At 40.4% G+C, this 20,176-nt stretch overlaps 1 long non-coding RNA gene across 1 annotated transcript; it reads right to left on the reverse strand.

Annotated features, from left to right (window-relative positions):
• Window positions 1–8,812: 8,812 nt before the first annotated feature.
• On the reverse strand, window positions 8,813–15,519 carry LOC126284895 (uncharacterized). Its single transcript, XR_007551567.1, has 3 exons — window positions 15,050–15,519; window positions 11,022–11,333; window positions 8,813–10,908 (listed from the first exon to the last, which is right to left on the reverse strand). It is a non-coding gene; the product is annotated as an uncharacterized LOC126284895 (long non-coding RNA).
• Window positions 15,520–20,176: the final 4,657 nt, after the last annotated feature.

Genomic DNA, 20,176 nt, shown 5'->3' on the forward strand with positions numbered 1-20,176 from the left:
TTTTGAATGGGTGTCCTATGTTTCCTATGTGTGTTGCCATTGCTGATTTTGTAAATTTGTTGCATGTGTAACAACTGATGTGTTTTTATTGTATACAATTTCAAAATTTCTGCTAGTTTGCTGTACATAATAGCTTCATTAAGTTTTACATATTATTTTGTATATTTATGAGTCTGAGTAACTACTCCACACCTTAAACAATAAAAAAGGTAGACTCTTGGTCTCAGACAAAAAGCAAGGAGAAAAAATCTCAGTGACAAACTAGATAATGAATCAGTTAATTTTTTCAAATGTAGCTCCTGCATATGATAAGTAACAAATTAAACTGCGTATTACACACACACACACACACACACACACACACACACACACACACACACACACACACACACACACAACCACAGCCTCTGACTGCTGAAACCAGATTGCAAGCAGCAGCACGTGATGGGAGAGGCAGCCGGGTGTGGGTAAGGAGAAGGCGGGGCAAGGAGGGGGAGGGCTACCATGGTAAGGGTGGGAGACGGTAAAGTGCTGCTAGTGGGAGTGCAGAGACAACGTGGATAGAGAGTGAGCATCTAGGCGCAGCCGGGAAGTTAGACAGTGGGCGGTGAAGAGAGGGAGGATGGGGGGGAGGGGGGTACCAGAAAAGGTTGGTTGAGTAGAGGGCTGTGTAGTGCTGGAATGGGAACACAGAAGGGACTAGACAGATAAGGACAATGACTAACCGAGGTTCAGGCCAGGAGGGTTATGGGAATGTTTCTTTGTTGGTGGCCATTCATGTGGACAGACAGTTTGTTGGTTGTCATGATAACAGCACAGTGGTTGCAGCTTAGCTTGTGACCACATGACTGGTCATAAACATGAAGGGCTAACTGTGAAACCAGACAAGAGTAGGTGGTGGTGGGAGTACGTGTAGGACAGGTTTCGCATTTCGGTCTATAACAGGGGTATGAGCTAAGAGGTAAGGGGTTGGGAGCAGGGGTTGTGTAGGGATGGACAAGTATATTGTGTAGGTTCAGTGGATGGTGGAATACCATCATGGGAGGGGTGGTAAGGGTAGTGAGTAGGACATTTATCATTTTGAGGCATGATGTGGGATAGCTCAAACCCTGTTGGAGAATGTAATTCAGTTGCTCCAGTCCTGGGTAGTACTGAGCCATGAAGGGAATGCTCCTCTTTGGCCGGATGGTGGGACTTTGGGAGGTGGTGAGTGACTGGAAAGATAAAGCAAGTGAGATTTGTTTTTGTACAAGGTTGGGAGGGTAATTACACTCTGTAAAGGCCTCAGTGAGACTCTTGGTATATTTTAAGAGTGACCGCTCCTCACTGCAGATGCCACCCATTCCACACCAAGAAGTTCCTTCCATACAGCCTAGGGACTTCTTGGTGTGGAACCGTCAAAGTGGAGGTATTGCTGGTGGTTAATAGGTTTGATATAGACAGAGGTACTGATGTAGCCACCTTTGATGTGAAGGTCAGCATTGAGAAAGGTGGCTTGCTGTGTTAAGTAGGACCAGGTAAAGTGAATTGGGGGAGGGGGGGGTATGGGGGGAGGTGTTGAGGTTGTTCCTCTAGGTCAGCATTGAGAAAGGTGGCTTGCTGTGTTAAGTAGGACCAGGTAAAGTGAATTGGGGGAGGGGGGGGTATGGGGGGAGGTGTTGAGGTTGTTCCTCTAGGTCAGCATTGAGAAAGGTGGCTTGCTGTGTTAAGTAGGACCAGGTAAAGTGAATTGGGGGAGGGAGGGGGTATGGGGGGAGGTGTTGAGGTTGTTCCTCTAGATGACCCATGAACAGGTTGACATAGGATGTAACAACTCTGTGTGCAAACTCTTCATGAAGTTGTAGTGTCCTAATATCTTTGTAGCATGTTTTGTAAACAAAACAGTGTAATTGAAGACTTACAGGTATTGTGCCTCCTCCATTATACAGAATATTTCATACTGCAAGCAGACAAACAAAAATACCATTTGTAACATTATCATTTAAAAACACTCAAAGATTCGTTTTGTCTGATTTTCCAAATGCAGTCTTTCTGCCTCTCTTGTGTATTTTTGAAGATAATCACACATGCAAACATTACCAATCAAATTAATGTAAAGAATGCACAAGAAAATGAAACTAAAGTCTCAAAAACTTCAATAGTTTTTTATGCCTAGTACAACACATTTCATCATTTAAATCATAGCATACTCTTGATGGGACCCCATATGGGTCTTCAGGAGGGGACTTCCATGATTGAGGTGGCCATGAAAGAAAGATTCATCAATGTGCTAGGCAGGCTAGAGAATCTGAAAACAAATGTAATGGCTCAGTCTAAATAAAGCGGTGGTCACTGAATTGAAATGGAAAAGAAGATAAGAATTTCTGGTCAGTCTGATACAGAGTGGGTAGGTGGGTCAGAGAATGAGATACTATGAACAGTTGAAAGATAGGATTATTCTCATCAGAATCAACAGCAAATGAACACCAACAACAGTTCAGCTATACTTTCCAATGTAATAAGCAAAAGAGAAAGAGATAGAGAAAGTGCAAGAGGACACCAAATTACACATTCTCTATGTATAATTCAGAGGGCAAATGGAGGTGAAAGTAAACAGTTACTGATGAAGTATTATACTTCCCTCCCATGTAAACTGCTCGGTTGACTGCTTTTGCACATTTCGCACCTTTATTTCGTTGAGGGTAAATCGATTGTTGTGTGTGCATCTAGCATGTGGAACACACTTATACCGGATATCTAGACATGAGAAACACCTTAGTTGACCTTGTAAATTATAGGGATGATTTGGAATTTCATCGATATCAGTATTCGTGAGTGTAAATATCAGTTTTCTCTATTTTTCTCGAGTTTCTGTGGAAATGTCTTCGCAGACATGGCAAGTTTCTAGTTGGTCAGTGGTTAAAGTTTAAGGTTTTATAGAGAAATAATTTCCAGTCTATATCTTCAGAATTATGTTGTGTGAGTGATCAGTATAATACTTCTGTGTGTTTGATATCGAGAAGTACCACGAAAATGGTATAATACTATGGCAAAACATACGAAAATACATGTGTTCTTGCAATCCCCGAGTCTGGAGATGCGTGAAGAAAAGTGAGCAAGCAAGCAGGTCCAGACCAGAAACAGTAACGCGTTTATGCCAAGGGGAAACGAGTCCAAATTTCTAGAACAGTTCTGAGAGTGACTTCGATCCACTGAGAGTGCTCTGGTTACCCGTCGGGGTCGATGACCACTGACCTCGCACGGAAATATCCAGTGCTGTGAGGAGTATATATGGTGCTGTCTGTCTTCACGGTAAATGTATGGTTCAAATGGCTCTGAGCACTATGGGACTCAACATCTGAGGTAATCAGTCCCCTAGAACTTAAAACTACTTAAGCCTAACTAACCTAAGAACATCACACACGTCCATGGTCGAGGCAGGGTTCGAACCTGTGACTGTAGTGGTCGCACGGTTCCAGACTGAAGCGCCTAGAACAACTCGGCCACACTGGCTGGCAGTATATGTATGGATGATATAAAAGGCATGATTTTGCATGGTGCACTATAGGAAATGTATGTTTAGTACATCGACACAGTATGTGGTGGTATATTGCTGGGTTGGAGATCTGTTTCGCATTCTAATATTCAAACTCCTGTCCTCAGTGGGAGAGCAGTGTAATTGAGTAATAGATTTTCCGTATTTTACGATATGTAGTGCACATTGCAGGGTTTAACTGTCGATGCAATATGGTGATATGTAAAAAATACAATCATAATGCTCTATCATTCACAACATCCATTGTGCCAGGACGTAGGAGCGTCTACAAACTGTTTCGAACAAGATAGAGACAAGTATGTACGGAAAGTTCTGAGAAAGCAAGTACTCAAAGACAAGTTGAAGCAGACCATCCATCTCTGGCGGAGATGCAGTCACTCATCCACCACTGTGACATTAGGACATCTCCAGACCTGTAATTGTAGGATACCAAAAATTGAGGCCTTTTTTTCTCTTCTGTGAGACAATAATTATGCAAACAGAATTCGAAGCACTGACTTCCCCGTCTGTGGTTAGAGAATGCTCTCTTTCGGAACATCAAGAATGCTTTTATGAGTAACGGTACTTTCGAGAGCATGCACAGGCTTTTAGCGGTGAGAACGTTTGTGTATGTTGAAAGCAACAAGAGTAACACATGATGGGCTGCCACATTATTCTACGCTATTTTCATAAACAGGTTCTGTGAGGGCAAGAATTTCTGTGCATAGAAGCCGAGATATCACGAGAACTATCTGCACCTCTACCTATACTGGGAATATGGGTTCATCGAGGGTTCAAACGTACCTGCAGGAATACAGTTATAATGATAAAGAACTACTTCCAAAATGTCAGAAGAAACATGGATTTGCAAGGTGAAGATTACAACAACAATTTATTCCTTACATATTGACAATATCCACAACAATAATAAACCTATTATTAGAATTATGTGGGAAGAAAAAACAAAAAAAAGTAGTGGTGGTGTGATTCGATCCACAGACCTCCAGGTTATGAAATCAAGTGCTCTTTTTTTGTGTATATTACGTTTGGACGGGGCAGACGTCACATGACAGCCGTTCTAACACGTTGAGACACCATGCCAGCGTTATTCGATCAGCTACGGTCTGCTTTGTTGCCATCGACCACACATAAACAAAGATGATGTAATTTACCAAACGAAAGCGTTAGTATGTCGACAGAGACACTAACAAACACAAACACACAAACAAAATTCAAGCTTTCGCAACCCACAGTTGCTTCATCAGGAAAGAGGGAAGGAGAGGGAAAGATGAAAGGATGTGGGTTTTAAGGGAGAGGGTAAGGAGTCATTCCAATCCCAGGAGTGGAAAGACTTACCTTAGGGGGGAAAAGGGACAAGTATACACTTGCGCGCACACACACACATATACAGATACAAGCAGACATATGTAAAGGCAAAAAGTTTGGGCAGAGATGTCAATCGAGACGGAAGTACAGAGGCAAAGATGTTGTTGAATGACAGGTGAGGTATGAGCGGCGGCAACTTGAAATTAGTGAAGGTTGAGGCCTGGGGGCGGGGGGTAATGAGAAGAGAGGATATACTGAAGGGCAAGTTCCCATCTCCGGAGTTCTGATAGGTTGTTGTTAGTGGGAAGTATCCAGATAACCCGGGCGGTGTAACACTGTGCCAAGATGTGCTGGCCATGCACCAAGGCATGTTTAACCACAGGGTGACCCTCATTACCAACAAACACTGTCCGCCTGTGTCCATTCGCATGAATGCCACATAGAAAGCTTCACAGTGCAGGCAGGTCAGTTGGTAAATCACGTGGGTGCTTTCACACGTGGCTCTGCCTTTGATCTTGTACACCTTCCGGTATACAGGACTGGAGTAGGTGGTGGTGGTGGGCGAGTGCATGGGACAGGTTTTACACCGGGGGCAGTTACAAGGGTAGGAGCCGGAGGGTAGGGAAGGTGGTTTGGGGATTTCACAGGAATGAACGAAGAGGTTACGAAGGTTAGGCGGACAGCGGAAAGACACTCTTGGTGGAGTGGGGAGGATTTCATGCAGGATGGATCTCATTTCAGGGCAGGATTTGAGGAAGTCGTATTCCTGCTGGAGAGCCACATTCAAGGTCTGATCCAGTCCGAGAAAGTATCCTGTCACAAGTGGGGCACTTTTGGGGTTCTATGGGAGGTTCTGGGTTTGAGGGGATGAAGAAGTGGCTCTGATTATTTGCTTCTGCACCAGGTTGGGAGGGTAGTTGCGGGATGCGAAATCTGTTTTCAGGTTGTTGGTGTAATAGTTGAGGGATTCAGGACTGGAGCAAATTCATTTGCCACAAAGACCTAGGCTGTAGGGAAGGGATCATTTGATATGGAATGGGTGGCAGCTGTCGTAATGGAGGTACTGTTGCTAGTTGGTGGGTTTGATGTGGACTGATGTGTAAAGCTGGCCATTGGACAGAGGGAGGTCAACGTTTACTACAATGAAACTAAGGCTTTACATAATTTGAGAATCTATTTGCAAAAAGCAATTTGTTCTTTGAAAATTAAGATTTGGTAGCCACCCTGATGTTTGTACAAATTCAGTGTTGTCTTGTATTATATTTACTATATGGGGTTAGGCATACATGCTACACTGGAAAGAGCAAATTGCCCTCCCCCCCCCCCCCCCCCCCAATATATGATGTCCGATATGAACCATGTCAAGATGTACACCACTTACAGCATGACTGACGAAGTGGAGTGATCATCTGGAGGATAGTGCACATGAAAATGTCACATGGTTGCATTTATGCAACACTGTATGTTTGATCAAGCCAGACTTATTAGGGTCCACTGAAGGGTTAAACGGCCAGTACATGAAAAAAGTGACACACAATAGACAGATTAATCCATGAGATGTGACTGTGGATTTTAATGAGGGTAGAATGTTACAGTTAATCTTGAAAGAAAACTTGAAGTTTCATCTATAAGTTTTTCATTGAATTTTGTTAAGGTATTCATAATCTTAAATTAATTTGTTGCAAAAGGAATTTTTTTTGTAAACAAATCGTCATTATGCTTACACTATGCAATGTGAAGTTACAGAACTGTGTATTAGCTATATTTGAATGAACTGTGGCGACTCATCAATGATTACGTGGGGATGTGGCAGTTTGAATGTTTGTCAAGAAAGCTGATTTTTCATCCCATCAAGTCTGTTGAGACAAGTGTGTGTAACAGGTACAACATACACCCTGCATATCCCTGCCCATCTGCATTAGTTACCCTGCATGTTTGACTTTGAGAAAGTATACATTGATACTTGTGCTACAGAATGGCTGGTCAAATAGTGATTTCTGACATATTTTTAGGTGCTTCAGCTGACTTTGAAAACTGAAATAAATGTGCTACAATCCCTGAAAACATTCCTTTCCTGGATAATTTTTGTTCTTGTTGTTTTTCAGTTTCACTTAGTTGCTTCTTTTGTTATCTATGTACAAGCAACTTGCATTACACATTGACAGAATTAAACTTCTCTTGATTTTAAAATTGTCAAGACTCGAACTCGGGCAAGCGCTCTCTTATCTCAACTACCTGTGTATGACTCAAACCCCAACCTCATTTCCTCCAGTACATCACCGCCTATTCAAGTTTGAGTCTAGCTCCGGCACACATTCTCAATCTGACAGGAAGCTTCATATCAGCCCACACGCTGCTGCAGAGTGAGCATCAATTCTGGAAATACCTTCATAGTTTATTGAAAAACCTCTTTCTACAACAGCATTTCCAAGCGAAAGTACTGACATTATTTTAAGAAAATCTACAAAATTACAACATTCTTTTGTGGCAATGTAATGAGGTTTATCCAAACAAGTTTCACTTATTTTGAACAATGCCATTTTTTTTTCTTTTTGAATATGAGCATTGTTACAAATATTGACAAATTGTTGTTTGTCACAAACAATAGACAAATTTTCACTAGAAAGATAATTTAAAGTTACATAGTCAATCTTTATACAGCTGTTTCTTGATTTAATGCTGCTGATGGGTCCAGACATGAAATGGCATGTGTAGGTTTATATTTCAGTAGTTCACCTTCAAGTAGCTTTCGTATTATACTAATAATACAAAAATGCATTTCTTCTTTTAGCCTCAAGATTTCAGTCAAGTCCTTAACTTTCTTCTGGTACCTTTGCAGTAAAATCCAAAACACACAAAGCATTGTGCAGTGATCAGATTCTTTTTATCCTTCGTGCTAACCTCCATGAGGGATTTTCCGACTATGCAAACTGTCTGAACTGAGAACCTTGTTTGCCTTTACCACCTCCTTAAAGCAGCAACTCATTGCACAAAAAATAAGCCATAGGAACGTGGGTTACGAAATCACATTAAAAATTTTGAATGGGTGTGCTGTCACAGTGAAAAAAAAGGCAATTTTTGACCTAAGAATTTGTAAACTGTATCTTAACTGTTGGAGACAAAAGCTCTGAATCAGATAAGAGTTTAATTTTAAGCCAACTGAGAAATACAAGTTCTTAGATATGTAAGAACTTTAAAGCTAGTTTGGCAACATTTTCAATCCATTTTATGCCACAGAATTGCAAAGGAAAACCTGAAGACACTATATATACCGTATATTGACATCTTCGTGTAGGCAAATCGTGAGAAACACAATACAAGGCTCTGAAAATGGTCTTTCCCAATTTGTTTGTGACACTCCAGTTTTAAAAGCACAATGAACTATATGCAGGTTACAACTACCTTACTGCAAGTGTTTCATGTTATCAGAAATTTATTCTACTTCACTGTTCAAAAACTTCGAAGCTGCAAAATTTTAGGAATATTCTGCAAATTAAAAGGTGCTTTCAAAGCATAGGCCCTTCTGCATTGAATAGAGGCAGATCAAAGTATCAGTTTTTGGGATTTTAAATAAGTCACAGATCTTGACCTAACAGGGATTATTATTATTATTATTATTTTTAATGATGTCGGTGCTGCACACAGTCTGACATAGGTAATGTGTGGCCGTTGGCCAAATTATTTTGAGTCGTTTCACTCAACAAATGCGAGCAGCTTCAGAAAATTAAGAAAAAATCTATGTAACTTGTGGCTGGTCTACAATTTCAATAGCCAACAGTTGCTGGTTCCCTGGTTGCTAACATGAAATTGCGTTTAAGTGTGCCAAGTAACAGGTAATAATGAGAGACAATTCATATGTGTGACTCTACATTGGCAGTGTAAGCTGTAAACATTGCAACATGTGAGATACACATGGGTCATCAGGATGCATTTACATTTTGAGTATGTTATGGGAAAATATTAAACAGTTGATTGGAAATTATATATTAAATTTTTAATTAGGATTCATTAATATAATCTTAAAATGATACTAATAATTTGTCATCATATCTTATAGACTTCATGAAGTAATACAGTGACATACAAAACACACAGAATGTGAAAAAAGAGTTTTCAAAAATCCTACACATCAGCTACAAATATTACGATACACAATTGAAACTTCATATTTAAACAGAAAATAGGCTTTACATCAAAACTATACACCAAAAGAAATGATTAAATTCAGTATATAAGTTTCTGCAGACATAACTTACAAGAAGATTTTACTGTAACACTTTTAGCTGAATGTACTGCAATTATAAAAATATTTCACGGTATCATGAATTGCAAAAAAATCTTGGTTTTGGACGTTTGGATGAATCAAGTTTCTGAAACTGGAAGTTCCATTGTTCTGTGTGCAGTCAAACAGTTTTAGATAATTAACTTCCTTTTCAAACACAATGGTGCTTGACATCTGGCACACACTCGCGATGCTTTCCTGTCTTTTGAATAACCAAGAGGAATGATACAGTTTATCTGTGAGTCTCCTGGTATCACAGGTTGCTGAAACATCAAAACGAAGGCAACATAATAGACATTTAAAGGGTATAGTTGCTCTAAAATTCAGTCTACCAGTGCCGTTTATAGCATATAACCCATCCAGTTCTTCACACTCTTATCCAAAAGCCCCCCAAAAAATAACAAAAACCAACAATTAGCTTGATTTACGTATTGTCAGTTACTTTTGAGACTGAAAAAAAAAGACCACATCATTGCCAGATAAGTAAAGCAAAATTCTGCGATTCTGAGTACTATCTCTGAAATAATTTCATTGTTGAAAAGCAGCTCCCAAAATGAAAAGTGTCCTTTTGTTTAACTGGCTATAGAGTATGCAATGTCAAAAGGCAACATAGTAGGCAGCATAGTGTTGAACAAGGTGAAACAGATCAATATAGCAAATCTGTCCTCTTAGCATACTGTAGTACAAAAATAGTATCTAGAAATAACGGTGTGCAAATATTTTATCTGTTGCCAATTTGACATGCCCTGACTACTTCTATAAAGATTTTAAGTATACCAACATTACCACTCAGACAATGCATCCAAATCACACCATATCTATTTGGCCAGGTATTATTTCCAATCCACAGCAGCACTAAGAGGTAAAATAAAGATTAGCATAGTGTAGAATACATTGTTTTCATTGAGAGAGAAATAGTTTGAGTAGTTCTAACAAATTGTGCTTAATTTTGAATCATACATTCTTGAATAATATGCTTGATCATGTTGCTGAATATAACTGATTTATGTAGTATGTGCTTAAAGATTATTACTATTAACTACTGTACTTCTATGGGACACAGCAGGTGACAATTTTTGTAAAGTCATACAATGTAGACTTAACCTGGAAAGTGCAGACAACACAATTCACAATGAGGATGTATGTGATCCTGATACAGTTTAATTTGTAACCAAGACAATTGCTTATGCCTGCAATGTGAAATATTGGCCATAATATCATAGACTAAATACTGGTATTAATAGCAACATCTATACAGAAAGAATGCATCCTACTGTTATATAGGTGTAGCTATATTTGTATTTTGTGAAGAAAATCCAGTCTGACAAGTGGTAAAAAAATTTCAATTAAACGAAAGGACACTCGTCTTTGGTATAAATGTGAAATGAAAGTTCATAAGGAAGGTTGTAGTTGGCAAGCAAAATTTCAGATCAGAAAGTATCCACAAATACTGCCCGAATTTATAATACCATTCCATAGCCATGTTGCAGCATGTGTGCTGCAGAGATGGATGGCACTGATACCATCTTATTGTGCCCTGTCACTGGTTTAAATGTGGGAGGACAGCACCTGCAATCAGCATTTATAACCAGATTATTATAAAATGTTATTCCAGCTATATGCCATAGTTCCTTGTAAGTTATTTATAGCAAAGAGATGAACTAATGCCTGAATTCATAGAAATCACCATTTGTTGAGCTGTGTAGCAACACACACTCTGTACTGATGGATGGATGTGGTACCACCACAGCCTGTTTTAGTATTGGTTGAGTTGTGGAAGTCGAGCCTGCAAGCAGAAATGCAAACTAAGTTACAGTAAGTAATTTATAAGGAGCTGTGACAAAAAGAAACAATGGCATAACACAGAGGTGCACTAATATCTCGATTCATAGTACTCACTATTCCTCGGGCTGTGTTTCAGCACGTACGAAGCAGTGAGAGACAGACCGGGTACCACCTTGGCCCGTTTAGCTGTTGGCTGAATCGTGGGAGTCGAGCCTGCAAGCAGAACTGCAAACCGGATTGCTGTAACTTACGAGGAACTGTGGCGTAAAACTAGAATATTGTAAATCCAGGCGTTAATGTAACTTTTTGTTATAAAATATCACTCATGATTCATCTGGCTCCACTGTAGGGCACATGCTGTAATGAGGGATGGACCTGCTACACCCTCTGCATTTCATATTGCTGGTGGCTTTTGAACAGCTGAACCTGCAAAAAGAATATTATATTAGACTGCTGACATTAACAGCTTAATAGAGCACTGGTTTATGGTTCAGGCGGCGTGGTGCTATGACCGTTAATTTATTCTGTATGTTTTGTTTCTTGTAATTAATTATCCTTGTAAAGTGAACATTTAGATCAAGTAAATTACTGAGCAAACAAGGGTACACACGAGAACCTGACAACCAGAAAACAGAATTAATTATTTACTTCATCGTTGACCATTGCCCCATCAGCACACTATGCCACTTGAGTCGTACGTAGAATTTTACCAGAGTGCTTAGTTACAAGCATTTTTTGCTGCAGGGATGTATGTTGCTGGGAGGGGAGGGGGGGGGTGGCTAGTAACATACCTTTTTCACAAATACATCTTCTTTGTCTGACAGTAGAGATAATTTGATCAAACTGGATTCTTCTGAATTTCGTAGCACCAGGGATGCATTATTACTCCTTTTGTTTTTATTTGTAGAGTACAGTCTACATTGAGGTAAAATCTTTTGTGGTTGTTTCCTTTCTATTTGCATAGGTGCCTGTTTTTGCTGCAACATTCCAACAGCAATAGTTGCCTTTAGCGATGATAACCTTTTTTTAGTAGTTTCCAAGTCATTTGAAGTCATTTCAGATACAATACCAGAAAACTACGGTACGTTCCCTTGTTTGGACTGACAGAGGTACAGAATCATTACTAATTTTCTTCGTTACCTCAGCTAGTATTTCTGTTTTCTCGTCTACAACAGAAATATCTTCACTGTCAACAGGTATAACTTCACTATTTCCTGTGTGTTCAGAATGTTGCTGCTGTAACTGAATGTGGCAAACACTGTGTATGTGTATCTGTTGACCTTGAAGAAGAACACACTTTCCAGCCAGTAAGCTCCATAGTAATGAAGTCCTCCTTAATAGTACTCCCGGATTTATGCCTAAGGCGAATGTCCTTAAGTTTACTCGTCAGTTTACCTTTAATTAGCACAATAAGCCTGTCAAAGGCGAATGTCCTTAAGTTTACTCGTCAGTTTACCTTTAATTAGCACAACAAGCCTGTCAAACAGCTTGTGCTTCACAAATGACATCAATGCAAAAATAGCTTTGTCTAAACGTTTGACACATTTACTACCTATATATACGTTTCCGTTGACCCCCGTTTTGCTATTGGCTGAATCATCGGAGTTGAGCCTGCAAGCAGAACTGCAAACCAGATTGCTGTAACTTACGAGGAACTATGTTATAAAATATCATTGTAGTTTTATGCCAAACAGGTACATTATTGCCTGGATTTATAACACTCGCGATATATATATATTTAATAGTGCGATGCATTCTTTCTAAATGCATGTTGGGTATATTGCCATAGATTGAATACTGGAATCAATAATAACACTTTGCATTCCCAACATAGTTGTCTCGGAAGTATGTGGCAAATTGAACTGTATCAGGATCACATTCCAATCTCTCTAGCACAATATTTAACATCTTATCAAATGAATCTACATCCTGCTCATGCAACAAAGTTCTGATTTGCTTGTACACTTCACCTTGTTTTTCTACACCTTGAATCTTACATTTGATACTCTGCCTCCAACATCTATCAACATGCCATGTACAATAAAGTCGCATAGATGGAGATGCCATGACATCATTCCATGCAATTAAGAAAGACTCGGCCAAATCCGACATAAAAACATTTGGCGAAATTGATCCAACCTGCCTCTTTGTATGCTGGAAAAATATGGAGAGCATCTGGGAGTCATTCCTGTTAGATATAACTCTACTAGTGCTAGAAGATCTGAGGCAAGGGTTTCCATACGCGTTTCTCGTAAGTTTAAAATATCCATTGAGAGCATGTGTCCCATCAACACAAACGCAGTCGTTCCTATATTTCTTTAATATCTCGCCTTGAGCATTGCTCATAATTATCATGCAAAATCAGAGCGCTTTAATTGTGGGACGACATCATATGGTTTAAGGCGCGTTTACATTGTGTGCAACTTGTTCCCTCAACATGTTGGCAACAATGTTTCGAACAAAAACATGTTCTGAGCTCGTTGTTCGCATTCCCGTTTACGAATACGTAGAAATGTTGCTCGCTACTGTATAGTCTGCTGCGGTGAACTGATAGGTTACTTTGTGTATTCACTTGACATAGAGTATCTCTTGATGTGAAGAGTTAATGACATTTGGTGCTGCATTAATAATACTTGACGAGATAAACAGAGGAAGAAAACGATGTAGTCGTCGTCGGTGGACCAAAACATACTATAGAAGACGTGGTGGGAATGACATGCTTTGTGAGCTGAATTTGGAAGACGGTTCTGGCTTTCGCAGCTTCAGTAGGATGTCGCCGTCAGATTTTGAAATGTTGTTGAATATTGTAGGACCACTTGTTTCAAAGAAAGTCACAAATTTCAGAAAAGCAATTCCTGTGAACCAAATACTTGCTGTTAGTCATCATTTTCTGGCATCAGGAGACTCCTATCAAAGCCAGCCATATCTCAAATAGTCATCCAGGAAACTTTCCTCTATTTTTCGTTTCTCTCGTCGGTACTGAGACAAGATATTTAATTTTTCTTGTCCACGTCACTGCTGCTGGTGCCGTAGCAACCTCTTGTAAAGAATCATGTTTGCTTCTAGTATTTTTGTAACCTGCGCAACGTACATTTCACAGGCACTCCTCTGCCTCATAGAGCGACATCAGCTGGAAAATTTTGTCTCGTGACCACTCCATTTCAAATAAAAATGAAGGGACATAAAATAACGCACCTCTACATTCCAGCACAACAAACACCAAAACACTCACTCAGCAAACGAACACTAACGCTGCGTAGCGGAATTTAGTGGTGGCCACTAACAATGTTTCTTTGATCTCTACCGACGCAGCCACGGAACAATCTTTGTGGCTAGCAATGGATTATCGATGTTCGCAACACAAAATCAATGTTGTGAACTCAGTGTAAACGCGCCTTAGAAAATCACACAAGGACTGTCTTCACCATTTACTTCATTTACCCATGCTTCTACATTTATTGCATCATCATGGTGTCTTATGGACGTGAAGGACAAATTATAAGATTCATCTGTATTATGTAGATCCTGTCTCGTAATCAAATGTATCCCTTCCATGTTCGAATCTACAACTGTATCTCGAATTTCGTCTAATATGACAGAAAATGGTATGCCACTTGCTATATCTGCAGCAATACAAGCCCTTTCTCTTTTTGTTAGTTGCAGATGACATAACTCGGATTTATGGCCAACATGGGTTGAGACATATTTCACACAGCAGGTTCATATCTACTCTCATCTTAGTAGTAAGATTGATGTACTGTGCCCTGCTACCTTGTAATTTAAGACATCACTCGTTTTTTCCCTCTAGACACAAACTTGCCACACCGGTGACAAATATAAGAAACAACTTCTGAATCAACCTTAGCATGGGAACCACGACGTATGGCGAACTTTGAGCGTTCTCTGCTCGGTTTCCTCCTTCCACTTCTAAAATTCATCAACGGTGCTAAAACAGAACATTTACTGTCGGCACATGAAGTAGATGTGAAATATTATAATAGGCAAGGACGCTTCCGTTGACCCTAAATCCTAATTTGAAAGAGCCACTGCCGTTTTTGTTGAATTAGATCGCTCATTTTTGTCATTTGCTGGTAGCTAAACTTTTACTTCATTACAATAACTGTATGAAAGAAAATGTTTACCTGGATTTGTGAAAGTTCAGTCCTAATTTCAGTACGTCACTCCCTGTCAGATTTTACAACGGACACTGCTGCTTTGCATGTAGCTAACATAACATTTTTGCTCGTGATAACGTTTTGCAAATGTACGCTGCTCTGGCGATCCTAAAATGCGATAGTCCTTTAATGCTAGCGAAGCATGGCGAAGCAACTTGCGCAGACGGTAAGACTAACCGATACATAGCTGGCAATCTTTCTAGTCGGCCTATCAATTGCAGATATCGTCCTACAAGTAAGTTACTGAACCGCCGTGGAAACTTGAGTAATTCGATAAGAGATATCGTAAGAAATGTATACATCACGTAGCTTTCGCTGAAAATCTAAACAGCAACCCAGCTGGATAAATTAGAAGTGAAGAACCCAGAATTGTGCAGATTAGAAGTTTCGAACCCCACTCGCTGAACACAACCCGCTAACTGAGGCGCCGCGAACACGTGATTCGGGGGATGTGACGTCACAAGAGCTTTCTAGCCAATACGGCCACAGCTCGCAACTTTTCGAGTGCACACGTACCAACCGGCCGAGCGACAAATTGGATGCGTTTGGCGTTTAGACGGACCGAGCGATGAATTTCCTTGTCGGGATGTCGTGCGAGTAGTAGTAACCGACGGACGCATGCACTCACGCCCCCCTCCCCCTTTCCCATTCTCTGGAAAAGTGCAAAACATCCCCACCAACACCTGAGGTTTTGTGGACCTCCTACCACGCCGTGCGTCAGCGCCGGCACGGAGATCTGCCTCTGAACTAACAGAGTGCTCCATTAATTCGGGCTGAAACACGCCTCCTCACTTTAGGACAGGTGCAGGACCCGCCCGAGGCAGGCGATGAGTCGCACGGAGGTGAAGGTGTTGATGTTTTACCAAATAGACGCGCCTCCACTGACGGAACAGTTTCTGTCAACCTGCAGATTATGGGGCCCCTCATCATACAAGATATTTCCAGTCAGCGTTTGGTGTGGGAAAATCTTCGATACCTAGTATATATGTTAAAAGCTCATGTGTAAAACTACATTTGGGAACATTTCTTACATCTTTTTCATAATTTCTTGTAAGACAATGGAAACGTTAACATTATTTTATGAAGCAATTTTCGCATCAAACTGAGGAAAGATACTGATTAAATATAACCAACTCACTTTTCTTAAAATATATAGAATTGAGAGCCGGTGTGGCTAAACAGCGCTCCGAGCGCCACGGCAAATGGCGAGCGGTTGGGAGCAGGAAATGCAAACCGAGTCAGCAGCCGCTAGAGTGCCAGTCGCCTTGTCACAATTTTCCGACAACACCGACTGTGCTAAATTAGATTTACGTCCTGAATGAGGAACACCGCTGCGTCTACGCACTTGTGACTTCTCCTCCACTTTTCTTTTAACATCATTCAGTGCTAAATGGAAATCGTATCGTCTGCACAGATTTTTTTTTTTTATTTTCTTTAATCAAATTTTTATATTGTTAACAAATTACAACACCTTCTAACCTTTTCATGCTAAGTGAGGCCATAGATGCTTTTTGGTCAGAATTACATTCGGAGAAGACCATGCAATTCCAGTAGCTGTAGTTCAAGGATTCTGTTAATCATGCCATTTGCGTTCTTGTGATGATATTTCCACTAAAAAACATACTTCTTTATATCTAATCTAGAAGTGAAATACTCGTACCAATTTGGTAGGCTAAGCTTTAAAATTTTTTTAATGTAACGAAATATTTTCGTGACAATTTTGCAACCTTTGGGGCCGAGCGGTACTAGGCGCTTGAGTCTGGAACCGCGCGACCGCTACGGTCGCAGGTTAGAATCCTGCCTCGGGCATGGATGTGTGAGATCTACTTAAACCTAACTAACCTTAGGACATCAAAGTTCTAGGGGCTGATGACCTCAGAAGTTAAGTCCCATAGTGCTCAGAGCCATTTTTTTTAACCTAACAATTTTACGCCCTACAGGATTGAATTTCTGTAAATAGTAAACACATAGTATTTGGCTTCTCTGCTAGAAATAAAAAAAATCCAAAGATTTAGCATTGAAAACGTTTACATAATGAAATAATTTTATAAAACCTTTTATCCCCTATTTCACTCCTTTAAAGCATTGAATTTCCAAAAACAGTGAAACTTTTTTTTAATTAGCATCCATTTTCATAGATTTAGCTTTAAAAATGGGTTAGTTGTGCTTTAATAATGAATATTGTGCAACCTACGACTGTTTTTAAATAGTGATAATGAATTACTTCGAAAAAAGTTCATTCACGCAGCGATATATTTTGAGAAAGCCTTCCGTCCCCTATTTCACCCCTTTTTTTTCTTCAATTTAGAACAATCCTTACTTAAACGATAACTACAGTATAAGATTCACACGCTCTCCAAATTTCAAGTTTCTATCCATAGCGGTTTCGGCTCGGCGATGATGAGTCAGTGAATCAGTCTGGCCCTGAAACTTCCTGGCGCCGGACTGAGATTCGAACTGGGGACTTTTGCTTTCGCGAGCAAGTGCTCTACCAACTTTTCTTTTCTTTTTCTTTTTTTTTAATCTCATTTTGTTCACTTTGGTTCGTTGCATCTGCTCGGGGCGGACGTCGTAAGTTCGTTGTTGATCCATTAACTCAGTTTTTTTATTACAGAGGGCTGCTAACCCTCTGACCGAACACGCTGAGCTACCGTGCCGGCGACCAACTGAGCTATCCAAACACGACACACGACCCCTCCCCACAGCGTTAATTCCACCATTACCTCGTCTCCAACATTCCGAAATTCACAGAAGCTGTCTTGCGAACCTTGCAGAACTTGTAGAGCACTTGCCCGCGAAAGTCAGAGGTACCGGGTTCGAGTCTCGGTCCGACACATAGTTTTAATCTGCCAGGAAGTTTGCAGAAGAGTGTGCGCTGATATCAGAGTGAAAATCTCAGTCTATCCCCATTTCACCCCCCTTAGGGGTTGATTTTCCAAAAAAAGTGAAACACATACCAGTTTTCATAGATTTAGCTTCAAAAACGCTTTCACAATGAAATATAGACTCTTCCACTTCACTACTCGTTCTGCAAGGGAGGCAGGTTGAGTGAAATACGTGGTGAAGTGTTTTATGGAAATATGAGTGGTAAAAGGCCGTTACTTAGTTGTGTTCATACTTAGGCGCAGCGTAAAAGTGCAAACGATGCATTTAGTGCGCCGTTTTACCCAATACGTGGTTGTCTTAAAATTATCAGTATTATTTTTCAAGGAAAGGTAAACCTACGTTTATAGCATCTGTATACTTAGGGAAAGCTTTTGACAATGTCGACTGGAATATTCTCTTCGAAATTCTGAAAATAGCAGGGATAAAATACCGTCAGTCGAAGGCTATTTACAACTTGTATAGAAACCAGACTGCAGTTTTAATAGTTGAGGGACATGAAATGGAAGAGTGGTCGAGAAGGGAGTGAGACAAGATTGTAGCCTTTTGTATGTTCATCTGTCTAGCAGGAGGTCGCTGGGACGACGGCCGTTTACTATCGCGACAAAAAACAGAAACACCTACAGCCGTCCTTATGATTTTAATTTATTTTATTTTTGTCATGAAGATTTGAGCCTGTCGCCTACGTTACTCAATCTGTACATTGAGCGAGCAGTAAATGAAACCAAAGAAAAATTTGGAGAAGTCCAGGGAGAAGAAATAAAAACTTCGACATTGTGATTCTGTCAGCGACAGCAAAGAGTTGGAAGATCAGTTGAACGGAATGGACAGTGCCTTGAAAGGAAGATATAAGATGAACATTAACGAAAAGAAAAAAAGGATAATGGAATTTAGATGAATGGAAAATGGAAATGCCTCATGGCTAGGGCCTCCCGTCGGGTAGACAGTTCGCCTGGTGGAAGTCTTTCGAGGTGACGCCACTTTGGCGACTTACGTGTCAATGGGGACGAAATGATGATGACAACACCCAGACCCTGAGCGGAGAAAATCTCCGGCCCAGCCGGGAATAGATTAGGAAAACGAGACAAAGTATTGGATCAGTTTTGCTACCTAGACAGCAAAATACCTGATTATGGTCGAAGTAGATAAGTCTATATTCGATGTTGGCAAAAAAAGCGTTAGTGAAGCAGATTGCCGCGCGGGATTAGCCGAGCGGTCTAGGGCGCTGCAGTAATGGACTGTGCGGCTGATCCCGGCGGAGGTTCGAGTCCTCCCTCGGGCATGGGTGTATGTGTTTGTCCTTCGGATAATTTAGGTTAAGTAGTGTGTAAGCTTAGGGACTGATGACCTTAGCAGTTAAGTCCCATCAGATTTCACTCACATTAAAACATTTTGAAGCAGATAAATTTGCTATTACCAGCATACATTTTATATCTTAAGAGTCAGGAAGTGTTTCCTGAAGTTATTTGTATGGAGTGTAGCAAAGTATGGAAGTGAAACATGGATTATAAACAGTTTAAACAAGAAGAGAATAAAAGCTTTTGAAATGTGATGCTACGGAAGGATGCTGAAGATTAGCTACGTGATCTACCCATCTAAAGAGGAGGTACCGAACAGAATTGGACCCAGAAAGTGTCCTATCAATCGGTACCTTTTTTTAGTCATCAGGGGATCACCAATTTAGTACTGGAAGGGAACTGTGGAGGCTAAAAATCGTTGATGGAGACCAACAGATGAATACACTAAGCAGATTCAGAAAGATGTAGGTTGCAGTAGTTATTCGGAGATGAAGAAGCTCGCATAGGGGACAGTAGCAAGGAGAGCTGCATCAAACCAGTGTTCGGACAGAAGACTGCAACAACAAAAAACCGGATCCTAAAGCTTTAATACATGAGAAACTTTTTTCCTACTTTATGAAGGGCCATAGAGACTTCCAACAAACTCATAATTTCAAACGTACGTGACACGTATTCTCCCTAAGTGCTCTCATTGTCAAATACAAGGTGAATCTAGTTTGGGTAATTTCGGCAGCTAAATAACCTGTAATTTATACCGGGTGTCCTGTGGACTATTTTCGGCTCTTACTAATGACCTAATCAGGAAATTCTTGATAAGCGGTCAATAGCCCTTTAGTGTCTGATTTAAGTTCATGCATAAAAACAGTGTCACAATCAGAGGGGAACACAGCAACCCCGAGGGTAAGCAACTGAG

This window comes from Schistocerca gregaria, chromosome 1, assembly GCF_023897955.1.
Source record: "Schistocerca gregaria isolate iqSchGreg1 chromosome 1, iqSchGreg1.2, whole genome shotgun sequence".
In the NCBI taxonomy this organism is placed as follows: domain Eukaryota; kingdom Metazoa; phylum Arthropoda; class Insecta; order Orthoptera; family Acrididae; genus Schistocerca; species Schistocerca gregaria.